A 16,377-nucleotide genomic window follows, 5' to 3' on the forward strand; every position below is an offset into this window, starting at 1 on the left:
CATGGTAGTTCGCTACTTCTCCGGACACATTGGTTGACCGGCATGTGTCCTTCTTAGCTGTTGTGTCTGTCCCCTTTGGGGAAATGTCACGCGATGTAATGGAGTCCTTGTAGCTTGCTACGACTCATCTACATTCGCTGGTGACCGACACCTGCTTTGCTGGGTCACGTATGCCTGTCCCTGTGCGAAACTGCCACTTTGGTTTATGACTAGACATGTCGATCCGGGTTCTTTGTCATTGGATTGCTAGCGACACAATTGCATACGCGAGTCAAAAGTCGCAAACGGTCCCGGCTAAGGTAAGGCTGCAGCCGTGGGGTTAACCGTGCGTGAGACCGCAAAGAGATGCGATGTGTTACAGGCTGGATTCCTATGGCTTAGGATCGGGGTCCCGACAACGTTGGTATCAGAGCCTGACTGACTGTAGGACTACTAAGCCAAACTAGTCAAAGTTGAGTCTAGAATTGCTTTTGTTATATATAAGGGAATTGTTTGTGGAAGGTGACGTAAGACTCTTGTTCTCTTCTCAAGTTATTCTATTCTGGTCATCCTTGTGTTTTCAGCGGGAATTAAGGACTAGGTTACTCATCTTCTTCTAGGCTCGTGTTTCTGATCGGTAGATTATAAGACTACGGGTCGAGAGATATTTTGGGTTTCTTTTATCCCTAGGAAAAGGAAGTAAGTAAGCTAGGTTACGCTATTCTATTTTCCGGGTTGTCTCAAAATTGTTTTTGAGCATTTACAACCGTTAGGCTACCCAATTTTGCATTCAGAGCTCTAATGCTTTTGCATTACTCTCTATTTTTAGATGCCTGGCCGTCCTTCTCGTCGGGTGGTTCGTCTGACCAGGTGCATTGATGTGCCGGGTCATACGGCCATGCCGGTCAGGGTGATGTCGGTGTGCGGTTACCGCTGGTACCCAGAGTACACAGTGGAGGAACAATACCGAGACTTCAACCAGAGCCACTATATCTGCACTGTTAGGGTATTTCCAGACTACCCTGGAGCTGAGGAGCCAATCCATTGGTCTTATGGATTGGGAGTCACTGTTGACATGGCAGTACAAGATGCTGCCTATTCAATGTTGACCATTATGAGGGCGAGACATGCGCTGCTGCAGAATTCAGAGTTCTGCTATGTTCCTGCCTCTCAGCCAGGTGAAGAGGGATACCTCAGTGGGGTCTATTTTGATTCCTCTATGGAGGATCCGCTACTACAGTCCACTACTGAGATGCTAGAGAACAGAGACAGGGATGCTCGTGCTCTCCGCATGGAGCTTTATGCTACACGTGCCTGTCTGTGGACGGAGTTGACGCAGCTGACACTGGTAGTCCAGACAGGGTATAGAGATATGGAGATGTTGAACCCTGTTAGAACCCATCTTCCGGCTCATGTTGACTGGCCCGCTATAGGAGGAGTCACCCCTCTTCGGGGACCCCTACTACCACCAGTCAGGGGACCAAGGCCACATCCGTGTCCTTATGGATCCCAGGGATCTCAGGCCAGGGTATTTCCTGATCCGCAGGTTGAGCTTCCAGGCCATGGAGGCAATCTTTATGAGATGTTCTATGCGGATGCCTGAACCGTGAGTGGAAGGATAGTATGGTAGTAGCTGTACTTTCACAGTCCTGTGTGACTCGTGTAGTATGCTTGTGACGTGAAATGAATTCCGGAGGCATAGATGAATAATGTATAGGAAGCTTGTAAGCCTCCGATGAGTAGTTTCATAATTTCAGTAGTTTGCTCTTCGGTTAAGGTTGTACTGAACTATGTAAGGGTGTGTATGAACCATGGTGTATATATAGCAGTTGCTTGTTACCATGTTGTTCGGATATTCGTTTCCGCATTCCATGTGTTCAGTGCATTCTTAATCCATAGCTAGTATTGATGATGATATTTGTCTAAGCTGTGAGTTTGTTTGTCAGGATGGTGTTCACCAGGTTGAACCGTGCCCCTGCTCATGAGCAAGGCGAGGGTAGTCAAGCGTCGCAGGAAGACCTGCCTCACCCATCCTCTCTGGCGGAAGTTATGCTTGAGGCAGAGAGAAACAAAAGCGAGACCAACCGACTGTTAGAGCGTATTGAGCAAAATACGGCTCGTCAGCCTAGGAATGCTGCAGTGTCCCTCAAGGACTTTGTGAAGCTGAATCCTCCAAAGTTACATCACTCCGTCGATCCCCTCGACGCTGATGATTGGCTGTGCAGTATTTCACGTAAGATTTGCTCTGCGAATGTTTCTGAGGCCGACAAGGTGACCTTTGCAGCGTATTTTCTGGAAGGACCCGCCAATCTTTGGTGGGAGAACTTTGAAGCTATGCGTCCTGCTGAACCAGCAGCCACATGGGTAGACTTTAGTGCAACCTTTCGTTTGCACCATATTCCAGAGGGCCTGATGGACAGAAAGAGAGTGGAGTTCCGTGCATTCACCCATGGAAAGTTGACTGTGGATGCCTATAGCCGCGAGTTCGGTAACCTCGCCCGCTATGCCACGGAGGAGGTGTCTGTTGATGCTAAGAAGCAAGCAAGATTCCGTAAGGGTCTGAGCCCTGAGCTTCGTCGTGATTTGCGCCTCCACGAGTGTACAAGCTTCCAAGCCCTGGTCAACAAGGCGATCAGTGCCGAGACTGGTCATACTAACTTCGAAGCCACAAAGAAGCACTCCCGTGATTTTGGCTCGTCATCTGGTTCCGCGTTTCCAAAACGCAGGCTGTGGGTTCCGAACAGTTCTCTACTGCCAAGATACACTCCGAGGCCATCCTATGTGGCGCCTCAGACGAATCAGTCCAACCATCCAGCAAAAACCTATGGTGGTCCAGCTAGCAATGCTGCGCCGCGTGCCAACCAAGTGATATGTTATAAGAGTGGAGAACCAGGGCACTATTCCCGTGAGTGTCCTCAGAATGTGGGTGCCAAGCAACCCGGAAAGTCCGTCGGGCAAGCAAGTCGGGCAAAGCTTACTATGTGAAGCCAACTCCTGCACGTGGCCGTGTGAACTATGTCTCAGCAGAAGAAGCTGTAGAGGATCCCGACGTCATACTGGGTACGCTCCTTGTTAATCATCACCCAGCGTCCGTTCTTTTTGACACTGGGTCTTCTCATTCCTTCATTTCAGAAAGTTATGCATAGTTGCATAACATGTCTTTCTGTGATATGCCAATTCATTTGGTTGTCCAAACTCCTGGTAGTAAGTGGCAAACCTCTAGGATAACCTATGACAATGAAATTCTAGTAGACAGGCTAGTTTTTCTAGCCTCATTGATAGCCCTGAAATCTTCGGATATTAATATCATCTTGCGTATGGACTGGATGTCAGCTCACTATGCCAAGATAGTCAATGTCTCTACTCAAGTTGCCAAATGCCAACTCTATTCCCTCAATGCCAACCCTCTTCCGGAACTTGAAGACATTCCGGTAGTCCATGACTTTCCGGATGTTTTTCCAAAGGAACTGCCAGGAATTCCACCTGACAGAGATGTAGAGTTCATGATAGATCTTGTTCCGGGAACTGTTCCAATAGCCAGAAGACCATATAAGATGGCACCCCTGGAGCTAGCCGAACTTAAGAAGCAACTAGATGAGGCCTTGAATAAAGGTTTCATTCGTCCTAGCTCTTCTTCTGGGGCTTGCCCCGTCCTCTTCGTCAAGAAGAAGGATGGAACGGATCGGATGGTTGTAGATTATCGACCAGTGAATCTGGTCACCATAAAGAACTAGTATCCGTTCCCCAGGATCAACGACCTGTATGATCAACTCGCTGGATCCTCAGTCTTCTCCAAAATGGATTTGAGGTTGGGATACCATCAAATCAAGATCAAGAACGGGGACATTCCAAAAACGTCTTTTGTCACTCGTTATGGCCAATACGAGTACACCGTCATGTCCTTCGGTTCAACCAATGCCCCAGCCATTTTCTCTCGTTTGATGAATTCAATATTCATGGAGTATTTGGATAAATTCGTCGTGGCATACCTTGATGATATTCTCATCTACTCGAAGAACGAACAAGAACATGCCGAGCATCTAAGGCTGGTATTGATGAAACTTCGAGAGCATCGCCTTTATGCCAAGTTTTCAAAATGTGAATTTTGGTTACCAGAAGTGACCTATCTAGGTCACGTAATATCTGGTAAGGGTATTGCTGTCAATCGTGAGAGAGTTCAAGCTGTCCTTGATTGGACTCAACCTGAATCGGTTAAGCAAGTTAGGAGTTTTCTTGGTCTAGCGAGCTATTGTCGCCGCTTCGTCGAGAATTTCTCCAAGGTTGCAAAGCCTCTAACCGAACTCCTCAAGAAGGATAAAAATTTCGAGTGGACACCAGAGTCTGAGCATAGTTTCGAGGAACTGAAAAGACGCCTGACTTGCACCTGTGTTGCTACCACCAGATTTTTCTAAGGACTTTGTTATCTATTGCGAAGCCTCGCGACAAGGATTAGGTTGCATTCTCATGCAAGTTCGTCATGTGATTGCATACACATCTCGACAGTTGCGTCCACATGAGGATAATTATCCCACACATGATCTTGAGCTTGCAGCTGTAGTCCATGCACTAAAAACCTGGCGACATTACCTTCTTGGTAATCGTTGCGAAATATTCACTGATCACCAAAGTCTGAAATATATCTTCACCCAGCCGGATTTGAATCTCAGGCAAAGACGGTGGGTTCAGTTGATCTCGGATTATGACTTAGGGATAACTTACACCCCGGGGAAGGCCAATGTTATGGCTGATGCACTAAGTCGTAAATCTTATTGTAACAATTTGATGCTACAACGAGGTCAACCACATCTCTATGAGGAATTTCGGAAGTTAAATCTTCATATTGTTCCTCAAGGATTCCTTTCTACCCGGATGGCGAAGCCTACCCTTAAGGATCAAATTATAGCTGGCCAGAAGCATGATAAGGGTATATCACGAATCAAGGAGAATATTATTAGCGGAAACGCTAATGAATTCTCCATGAATGATCAAGGTGTTGTGTTCTTCCAGAATCGTCTAGTGGTTCCTAAGAATCCACATCTAAGGCAGTTAATCCTTTAGGAGGCTCATGATTCTCCTCTCACCAATCATCCCGGTAGTACTAAGATGTATCAGGACCTACGCCAGAGGTTTTGGTGGACTAGGATGAAGAGAGAAATTGCTGAGTTCGTTGCTAACTGCGACGTTTGTCGTCGAGTTAAGGCAGAACATCAAAGGCCTGCTGGCACCCTTCAACTTTTAGCTATTCCTGAATGGAAATGGGATAAAGTAAGTATGGATTTCATTACCGGATTTCCCAAGACCAAGAAAGGAAATAATGTTATCTTTGTGGTCATTGACCGTCTCTCCAAAGTAGCTCATTTTCTTCCAGTTCGTGAGAGTATAATAGCTAGCCAGCTAGCAGAGTTATATATCTCTCAAATAGTGTCTCTTCATGGTGTTCCCATGGAGATTAACTCAGACCGTGGGAGTATCTTTACTTCTCGCTTATGGGAAAGTTTTCAGAATGCTATGGGGACTCACTTATCTTTTAGCACTGCTTTCCATCCTCAATCAAGTGGTCAAGTAGAAAGAGTGAATCAAATCCTAGAAGATATGCTCCGAGCTTGTGTTATATCGTTCGATATGAATTGGGAGAAGTGCCTTCCATTCGTCGAATTTGCTTATAACAATAGTTATCAATCAAGCTTGGGCAAAGCCCCTTTTGAAGTTCTCTATGGACGAAGATGTCGAACACCTCTTAATTGGTCAGAAACCGGAGAGAGGCAACTCTTTGGCCCGGATATGATCCAGGATGCAGAAGAGCAGGTTCGCATTATTCGTGAAAAGTTGAAAACAGCCCAGTCTCGTCAAAACAGCCAATATGATCGTCATCATAAGGTTGTGACCTTTGAAGTTGACAAGAAGGCTTACCTTCGGGTTACACCTTTGAAGGGTACCCATCGATTTGGTATCAAGGGCAAGTTGGCTCCTCGTTACATTGGTCCTTTTCGCATTCTTGCCTAACGAGGAGAAGTTGCCTACCAGTTGGAACTTCCCCCGCATCTTTCCAAGGTTCATGATGTCTTCCACGTCTCGCAACTCAGGCGTTGCTTTTCGGATCCTATCCGTGAAGTGGACCACGAAACGCTTGATCTCCAAGATAACCTCTCATACCGAGATTACCCTGTGCGTAATCTTGATCAAGCTGAGCGTACCACTCGACGTCGAAACCTCAAGTTTCTTAAAGTTCAATGGTCAAATCATTCTGAAAAGGAGGCAACATGGGAAAGAGAGGATCGTCTCCGACTTGAGTATCCTGCGTTATTCCCGACGACTTCTAAATCTCGGGACGAGATTCTTTTGAGTGGGGGTGAGTTGTCACATCCCTGGAACCCTAACCAAGTATAGCATTGTGCTCATATCTTCTTTGCATTGCATCCAAGAAAATTGCAACAAGATCAAAGCAAGTGGTGAAGAGAAAATCAAAAACCCTAGCCACTTCTCAAATTCAAAGAAATTCTAAACTTGTTCAAATCAATGAGCCCAAAATGGCCTCAAGAAAAGTTTAACTTTTCTGATAATACATGGAAGCAAATATGCAGTGAAGAAAATATTTTCATAACACATTTGGCATTTTAGTTAAATGCAAATAGCTACTGGATTCAAGTTTAAATTTGAATTAAAAAACTTTAAGTTTTCAAAAATGTTGCAAACTTCAGGAATGGTTGGATATATTCCAACTAATATTCTGGTGTGTTCAAAATAATTTTATAAACTATTTTGGAGCTGAAATAAATACCAAACCAAAATAGTTAGGAAATCAGAAATCAAAACAAGAAAAAAAGGCAAAACACCTACCTGTCGCATACCAGGCCCAGGCCCAGCTCTCGTGTCGTCTTCCTCCTCGTCGGTAGGAGGAGGAGGTGGCCGCCACGACGCCCGGCACCTCCACGCAGCTCCCTGCCTGCCTGGCCGCCGCTTCGCGCTCGCACGCGCGGGGATAACCTCCCCGAGCACGGCCCTATCCATTCCCGCGATCCATTCCTCCCCTCTCCTCTCGGTTGCCTCGATCCCCACTGCCGCCATTGACAGGAGCTCGAGCTCGAGCTGCCCCTGCCTCTAGCCACACGATCTCGAGTGTTCCATTCGCTCCGCCTCGACGAGCTGGTCATCCTTGCAGAAGCAGAAGATCCCCCGAGCCCTGCAACCCCCACGGCACCGTCGTCTTCAAACTTCGGCCGCCGGCGAGCTTCGTTCGATTCGTCGCCCACAGCGCCTCCCCGAGTCGTCTAAGCCTTCCATTGCACTCCCCGTGAGCCTAGCAAGCTTTTCCCCAAGTTTCCCCCTTAGATCTCTTCCTCTAGGCCTAGTTCCACCGGAGCCTGACGAGGACCGGCGCTGTAGCTCGTCGTCGGTGACCCTACGGTGACCGGCTGGTCCATCTGAGGCCTGCACCAGCTTCAGCTCGTCGCGTAGATGCTTTAGGAGCCTAGCCCCGCGCGATTTGACCTTTTTTTCGATGACCTCGACGATGGCCGAGCCTCGGTCGCCGCCGAGCTCATCGCCGGCGTTGATTTCGGCCACCCCAGCCCCTGGGGTTTGCTCCATCGTGCGCGTCGTCGAGTGGTCGTTCTCCCTATGGCCTCCGTCGTGCGTTTGGTCGTCGGAGACGCGTTTCCGATGCCCTCCGCCGTCTCTGGTGTCGCCGGAGGCTCACCGCCGGCGAGGACGACCTCGCCGACGGTGGATCTTAGCTGGCCTGAGCCACTGACACGTGGGGCCAGCCTCTGGATGTTTTGGGTTAATAAAAATAAAATTAATTAATCTAATAAGTCACTGATATGTGGGTCCAGTGCTGCTAATTAGCTAATTAAGTTTAAAACTAATCTAAAACTGACCAGAGTCACTGACCACTGGGTCCCACTGGTCAGGTTTGACTTTCAACGGCCAGTTGGACCTGCTGATGCCATGCTGACGCAATAAGTAGCTTTTCTGTTTTAAAAGAATTCCAGAAAATGCCCAAAACTTCTAAAAATAATAGAAATTAATCTTTAACTCCAATGAAAATAATTTATATATGAAAAAGTATGAGAAAAATCCAAGGAATGTGAATATGTCATTTTCAAACATGTTTGAAAATGTTACTGGAGCAAACATGTAGAATAATGAATAGGTTAAATCTAATAATTGCTTTGGAGTTGGAATTTGAAAATCATTTGGATTCCACATCAAATGCTATGATCAAACAGTGCCCAATCACAACCAGCAATTTAACATATCATTCCCATGCATGTTAAAACAAGTTGATCTGAGCATGAGGTCGAATCAATTAAAATGGTATTCGAGACCTCATTGGAAGTGATATTTGAATCTGATTCAAATCCACTTCAACCTAATAATGGTAGCTACATTAGCATACCACCTTGCATCTCATGCCATGCTCATGCATCATTTTGTTGCATATGATTGTTATTGATTGATGTCATTTCTATCGGTAGGCTCCGCTCCTCCGGATTCCACTGAATATCCGACTGACGGATATTGTCCCTCTTCTGAGCAACAAGGCAAGCATCCATTTTGATCATCCCGATAAATCCCATATTCTCTCTCCTGCACTTGCTTATTGCATTAGGATCAAATGCTTCAAATGCTTTTGTCAAGTTAATTGAACCCACTTCCCTTGCATGACCTGTCTTTGTCACAGTAAATAGCTGAACCTTGCAACCTAGCATACCTGGTAGATGCTTGATCCATGAAGTGCCTTATCCTGCTATGCATGCTATGCTTAGAGTTGTGTATGGTCTGTCATCTGGGAGATGAACAGAATTGTGAGAATGTGTTCAGTAAGTAAAGGTTGTGTGTTGAACCTGATTTGGTAAAGGTACCGGTGAAAGGTTGTGTAGGAGTACATGGCGGGTTGTTTCATTGGAACCGTCCTTAGGAACTGAGTTCTGTGTATGTAATCCAAGACGAGATACTACCACATGCTGGGCCCTGAAATATGATCCCGCTCGACTTATTAATCGTCTAGTACTTGGTCCAGGAGTTGCAAGTAGTTTCTGGTGTTCATAGTCATGCTGGAGGCCGTGCATAGTGCTGACCTGAGAGGTGGGCTGTGATGCGGTAGACAGTGGCACGGTGTACCAAGTGGCACCCGGATGGTGGGCTTGGGAACCCTGCGCACATCGTTTGGGGCCATGGCGGAAACCTCGGCCGGACTTTCGTGCGGGTTACCCTCAGATAGGCGATAAACCTGGACTATGTATTAGTGTGGTTAACGGTCGTGGCCGACTCCCTCGCTGGGCTTCCGCTTGAAGGTTGCCGAGGTGCATGACGTGCACATGGCGATAAGTGGCGAGAGCGTGTGTGAAGAAGTACACCCCTGCAGGGTTGTGATCTATTCGAATAGCCGCGTCCGCGGATATGGACTACTTGGAGACATATGTTGTTCATAGATAACTTTAATGGCTACTCATAAAATTGTCAATACAAGCGTAAGTGTCATGGACGGCATTTACGTATGGAGATGGAATGATTCCATGATGGAGTATTGTTGTGGTGTTAGTGGACTCGTGTGCGAGAAATCAAGTTGTCAAAATTATTTAAAAATGCAAGTTGTCTAGCCACGAGTCAAATGCTGGCTTTCCGCATGAAACCCCACATTTCCTTATTGATACATTGCATGAGTAGATAGTTATCCTATAGTCTTGTTGAGTACTCCCGTACTCATGTTTGCTTAATAATTTGTTGCAGAGGTTGTTAATGACCCTAATGGAGGGTTCTTCCTAGACATCTACGACAACGAGTAGCTGGTATCCCAACTACGATCTGGCCCTAGGGTGGGTGTGTAGTATAGTCAGGCCATGTGCCTTCTAGTTTCATCTGTCTGTACTCAGACCGTTTATCTACTTCCGCTGGCTTGTAACTTGAATGACTGCTATGATGGGTCGTGAGACCCCTACTGTGTAATATTATGTGTGAGGCTCTTCCGAGCCTTTTAAATAAAGCTTGTATGTTTATGGTTATGTTGTGATGCCATCGATGTATCTATACATATCAGTATGCCATGCGTATGTATGTCGTACTTGATATGTATGGGGTTCGATTACCTAGCCGTAGGCTTTAGTAGCATTCCTTACAGGGAAATGCCCCTTTGTGATCCAACGAGCCATGGTAGTTCGCTACTTCTCCGGACACATAGGTTGACCGGCATGTTCCTTCTTAGCTGTTGTGTTTGTCCCCTTTGGGGAAATGTCACGTGATGTAATGGAGTCCTTGTAGCTTGCTACGACTCGTCTACATTCGCTGGTGATCGTCACCTGCTTTGTTGGGTCATGTATACCTGTCCCTGTGCGGATCTGCCACTTTGGTTTATGACTAGACATGTCGATCCGTGTTCTTTGTCATTGGATTGCTAGCGACACAATTGCATACGCGAGTCAAAAGGCGCAAACGGTCCCGGCTAAGGTAAGGCTGCAGCCATGGGGTTAACCGTGCGTGAGACCGCAAAGAGATGTGATGTGTTACAGGCTGGATTCCTATGGCTTAGGATCGGGGTCCCGACAGCGCCGGTGCTTTGGTGATGGAGATCAAGAAGCACGTGATGATGGCCATATCATGTCACTTATGAATTGCATGTGATGTTAATCCTTTTATGCACCTTGTTTGGCTTAGAATGACGGTAGCATTATGAGGTGATCTCTCACTAAAATTTCAAGATGAAATTGTGTTCTCCCCGACTGTGCACCATTGCTACAGTTCATCGTTTCGAGACACCACGTGATGATCTGGTGTGATAGACTCAACGTTCACATACAACGGGTGCAAAACAGTTGCACACGCGGAACACTCAGGTTAAGCTTGACGAGCCTAACATGTGCAAACATGGCCTCGGAACACATGAGACCGAAAGGTCGATCATGAATCATATAGTTGATATGATTAGCATAGGGATGCTTACCACTGAAACTATCCTCAACTCACGTGATGATCGGACTTGAGCTAGTGGAATTGGATCATGAACCACTCAAATGACTAGAGAGATGTATTTTTTGAGTGGGAGTTTAGCGAGTAATTTGATTAATTTAAACTCTAATTATCTTGAACATAGTCTAAGTCCACTTTGAATATATTTGTGTTGTAGATCATGGCTCGCACGACAATCACCCTGAATTTTAATACGTTCCTAGAGAAAGCTAAGTTGAAAGATGATGGAAGCAACTTTGTAGACTGGGCTCGTAATCTTAAGTTGCTCCTGCAAGCTGGGAAGAAGGATTATGTCCTTAATGTTGCACTAGGAGATGAACCAACCGCTACGGCTGACCAAGATGTTAAGAACGCTTGGTTAACACGTAAGGAGGACTATTCAGTAGTTCAATGTGCAGTCTTGTATGGCATAGAGCCGGGACTTCAACGTCGCTTTGAGCGTCATGGAGCATATCAGATGTTCCAGGAGTTGAAGTTTATCTTTCAGAAGAACGCTCGGATCGAGAGGTATGAGACCTCCGATAAATTATATGCTTGCAAGATGGAGGAGAATTCGTCTGTCAGTGAACATGTGCTCAAAATGTCTGGGTACTCAAACCGTCTAGCTGAGCTGGGGATTGAACTCCCGCAAGAAGCTATCACTGACAGAATTCTTCAATCACTGCCGCCAAGCTATAAGGGCTTTGTGTTGAACTACAACATGCAAGGGATGAACAAGTAACCCGGCGAGTTGTTCGCGATGCTGAAAGTCGCAGAGTCAGAACTCCGTAAAGAGCATCAAGTGTTGATGGTGAATAAGACCACTAGTTTCAAGAGAAACGACAAAGGAAAGAAGGGTAATTCAAAGAAGAGCGGCAAGCCTGTTGCCAAACTGACGAAGAAACCCAAAGCTGGACCTAAGCCTGAAACGGAGTGCTATTATTTCAAGGGTATGGGTCACTGGAAGCGCAACTGCCCCAAGTATCTGGCTGATAAGAAGGCGGCCAAAGAAAAATCAGGTATATTTGATATACATGTTATTGATGTGTACTTAACCATCTCTCGTAGTAGTGCCTAGGTATTCGATGCCAGTTCTGTTGCTCTATTTGCAACTCGGAACAGGAACTGCGGAATAAGCAAATGCTAGCCAAGGATGAAGTGACGATGCACGTGGGAAATGGTTCCAAGGTTGATGCAATCGCCGTCGGCACAGTTTCACTTCACTTACCATCAGGATTATTTATTGCCTGCGTTAAGCATGAACATTATACTTGGATCTTGTTTATTGCGAGACGGTTACTCGTTTAAGTCAGAGAATAATGGTTGTTCTATTTCTATGAGTAATATCTTTTATGGTCATGCACCCAATGTGAGAGGATTGTTCATATTGAATCTTGATAGTGATAATACACATATACATAACATTGAGACCAAAAGAGTTAGAGTTAACAATGATAGCGCCATGTTTTTGTGGCACTGCCGTTTAGGTCATATTGGTGTAAAGCGCATGAAGAAACTCCATTCCGATGGACTTTTGGAGTCACTTGACTTTGATTCACTTGACACGTGCGAACCATGCATCATGGGCAAGATGACTAAAACTCCGTTCTCCGAAACAATGAGCGTGCAAGTGACTTGTTGGAAATCATACATACCGATGTGTGTGGTCCGATGAGCGTGGAGGCACGCGGCAGATATCGTTATTTTCTCACCTTCACTGACGATTTGAGTAGATATGGTTATGTCTACTTGATGAAGCACAAGTCTCAAACATTTGAAAAGTTCAAGCAATTTCAGAATGAAGTTGAAAATCATCGTAACAAGAAGATCAAGTTCCTACGGTCTGATCGTGGGGGTGAATATCTGAGTTTCGAGTTTGGTGCTCACTTAAGACAATGTGGTATTGTTTCACAGTTGACACCGTGTGGAACACCACAGCGTAATGGTGTGTCTGAACGTCTTAATCGTACTTTATTAGAGATGGTGCGATCTATGATGTCTCTTACCGATTTGCCGTTATCGTTTTGGGGTTATGCATTAGAAACAGATGCATTCACTTTAAATAGGGCACCATCAAAATCCGTTGAGACGACACCATACGAACTGTGGTATGGCAAAAGACCAAAGTTGTCGTTTCTTAAAGTTTGGGGATGTGATGCTTATGTCAAAAAGCTTCAGCCTGAAAAGCTGGAACCCAAAGCGGAAAAGTGCATCTTCATAGGTTACCCAAAAGGGATAGTTGGGTATACCTTCTATCTGAAATCCGAGGGAAAAGTGTTTGTTGCTAAGAACGGAGCTTTTCTCGAGAAGTAGTTTCTCTCGAGAGAATTGAGTGGGAGGAAGATAGAACTTGATGAGGTTGTCGAACCTCTCATCCCTCTGGATGGTGGCACAGGGCAAGGGGAAACCCCTGTCGTTGCGACGCCGGTTGAGGAGGAAGTTGATGATGATGATCACGAAACTCCAGATCAAGTTCCTATTGGACCTCGCAGGTCGACGAGACCGCATACTACTCCTGAGTGGTACGGTAATCCCGTCTTGTCAATTATGTTGTTAGACAACAATGAGCCTGCGAATTATGAAGAAGCAATGGTGGGCCCGGATTCCAACAAATGGCTGGAGCCAATGAAGTCCGAGATAGGATCCATGTATGAAAACAAAGTATGGACTTCGGAAGTACTACCTGAGGGCCGCAAGGCTATTCAGAACAAATGGATTTTTAAGAAAAATTGACGCTGACGGTAATGTGACCATTTATAAAGCTCGACTTGTGGCAAAGGGTTTTCCAAAAGTTCAAGGAGTTGACTACGATGAGACGTTCTCACCCGCAGCGATGCTTAAGTCAGTCAGAATCATGTTAGCAATAGCTGCATTTTTCAATTATGAAATCTGGTAGATGGATGTCAAAACGGCGTTCCTTAAAGGTTTTCTTAAGGAAGAGTTGTATTTGATGCAACCCGAAGGTTTTGTCGATCCTAAAAATGCTAACAAAGTATGCCAGCTCCAGCGATCCATTTATGGACTGGTGCAAGCATCTCGGAGTTGGAATAAACGCTTTGATGAGGTGATCAAAGCATTTGGGTTTATACAAGTGGTTGGAGAATCCTGTATTTACAAGAAAATGAGTGGGAGCTCTGTGGCGTTTCTAATATTATATGTGGATGACATATTGCTGATTGGAAACAACGTGGAGTTTTTGGAGAGCATAAAGGATTACTTGAATAAAAGTTTCTCTATGAACGACCTAGGAGAAGCTGCTTACATTCTAGGCATTAAGATCTATAGGGATAGATTTAAACGCCTGATAGGACTTTCACAAAGTACATACCTTGATAATGTTTTGAAAAGGTTCAAAATGGAACAGTCCAAGAAGGGATTCTTGCCAGTTTTACAAGGTACGAGATTGAGTAAGACTCAGTGCCCAGCAACTGATAAAGATAGAGAGCATATGAGCACCGTCCCCTATGCTTCAGCCATAGGTTCTATCATGTATGCAATGTTGTGCACTAGACCGGACGTTAGCCTGGCCATAAGTATGGCAGGCAGGTTCCAGAGTAATCCAGGAGTCGATCACTGGACGGCGGTCAAGAATATCCTTAAGTACCTGAAAAGGACTAAGGAGATGTTTCTCGTGTATGGAGGTGACGAAGAGCTCGCCGTAAAAGGTTACGTCGATGCAAGCTTTGACACAGATCCAGACGACTCTAAGTCGCAGACCGGATATGTATTTATTCTTAATGGGGGTGCGATAAGCTGGTGCAGTTCCAAGCAAAGCGCCGTAGCTGATTCTACATGTGGAGCGGAGTACATGGCTGCCTCGGAGGCGGCTAAGGAGGGTGTCTGGATGAAGCAGTTCATGACGGATCTTGGAGTGGTGCCAAGCGCACTGAATCCAATAACCTTGTTTTGTGACAACACGGGTGCCATTGCCTTAGCAAAGGAACCACGGTTTCACAAGCAGACTAGACACATCAAACGACACTTCAACCTCATCCGCGACTACGTCGAAGGGGAGGACGTAGATATAAGCAAAGTGCACACGGATCTGAATATAGCACACCTGCTGACTAAACCTCTTCCATGGGCAAAGCACGATCAACATCAGAACTGTTTGGGTGTTAGATTTATTACAATGTAATTCGCATGGTGATGTCAGGGCTAGATTATTGACTCTAGTGCAAGTGGGAGACTATTGGAATTATGCCCTAGAGGAAATGAAAAATAAGTTATTATTATAATTCTTGTATCAAGATAATCATGTATTATCCATGCTATAATTGTATTGAATGAAGACTTAGATACATGTGTGGATATATGGACAAAACACTGTCCCTAGCAAGCCTCTAGTTGGCTAGCCAGTTGATCAAGGATAGTAAGGGTCTTCTGACTATGTACAAGGTGTTGTTGCTTGATAACTGGATCACGTCATTGGGAGAATCATCTGATGGATTAGACCCAAACTAATAAACTAGTATTTATTCCTATGACCATGAGATCATATAACTCACTGACACCGGAGGAATGCTTTGTGTGTATCAAACATCGCAACGTAACTGGGTGACTATAAAGATGCTATACAGGTATCTCCGAAGATGTTCGTTGAGTTAGTATGGATCAAGACTGGGATTTGTCACTCCGTGTGACGGAGAGGTATCTCGGGGCCCACTCTGTAATACAACATCACACACAAGCCTTGCAAGCAATGTGACTTAGTGTAAGTTGCGGGATCTTGTATTACGGAACGAGTAAAGAGATTTGCCGGTAAACGAGATTGAAATAGGTATGCGTATACTGACGATCGAATCTCGGGCAAGTAACATACCGAAGGACAAAGGGAATGACATACGGGATTATATGAATCCTTGGCACTGAGGTTCAAACGATAAGATCTTCGTAGAATATGTAGGATCCAATATGGGCATCCAGGTCTACATAGTTCTCGAACCCGCACGGTCTGCACACTTAAGGTTCGACGTTGTTTTATGCGTATTTGAGTACCGAATGTTGTTCGGAGTCCCGGATGAGATTACGGACGTCACGAGGGTTTCCGGAATGGTCCGGAGACGAAGATTGATATATAAGATGACCTCATTTGATTACCGGAAGGTTTTCGGAATTACCGGGAATGATGAATGGGTTCCGGATGTTCACCGGGGGGGGGGGGGGGGGGGCAGCCCACCCCGGGGAAGCCCATAGGCCTTAGGTGTGTCGCACCAGCCCTTAGTGGGCTGGTGGGCAAGCCCAAAGAAGCCCCTACGCAGGAATAAAAGAAATCAAAGCAAAAAAGGGGAAGTCGGAAGGAAGGGGAGGACTCCACCTTCCAATCCTAGTTGGACTAGGATTGGAGGAGGAATCCTCCAACCCCCCCCCCCCTTCGGCCGAACCCCTTGGGGCTCCTTGATCCCCAAGGCAAGGCCCCTCCCCTCCCACCTATATATACAGAGGTTTTAGGGC

The sequence above is a fragment of the Hordeum vulgare genome, chromosome 7H (assembly GCF_904849725.1).
Source record: "Hordeum vulgare subsp. vulgare chromosome 7H, MorexV3_pseudomolecules_assembly, whole genome shotgun sequence".
In the NCBI taxonomy this organism is placed as follows: domain Eukaryota; kingdom Viridiplantae; phylum Streptophyta; class Magnoliopsida; order Poales; family Poaceae; genus Hordeum; species Hordeum vulgare.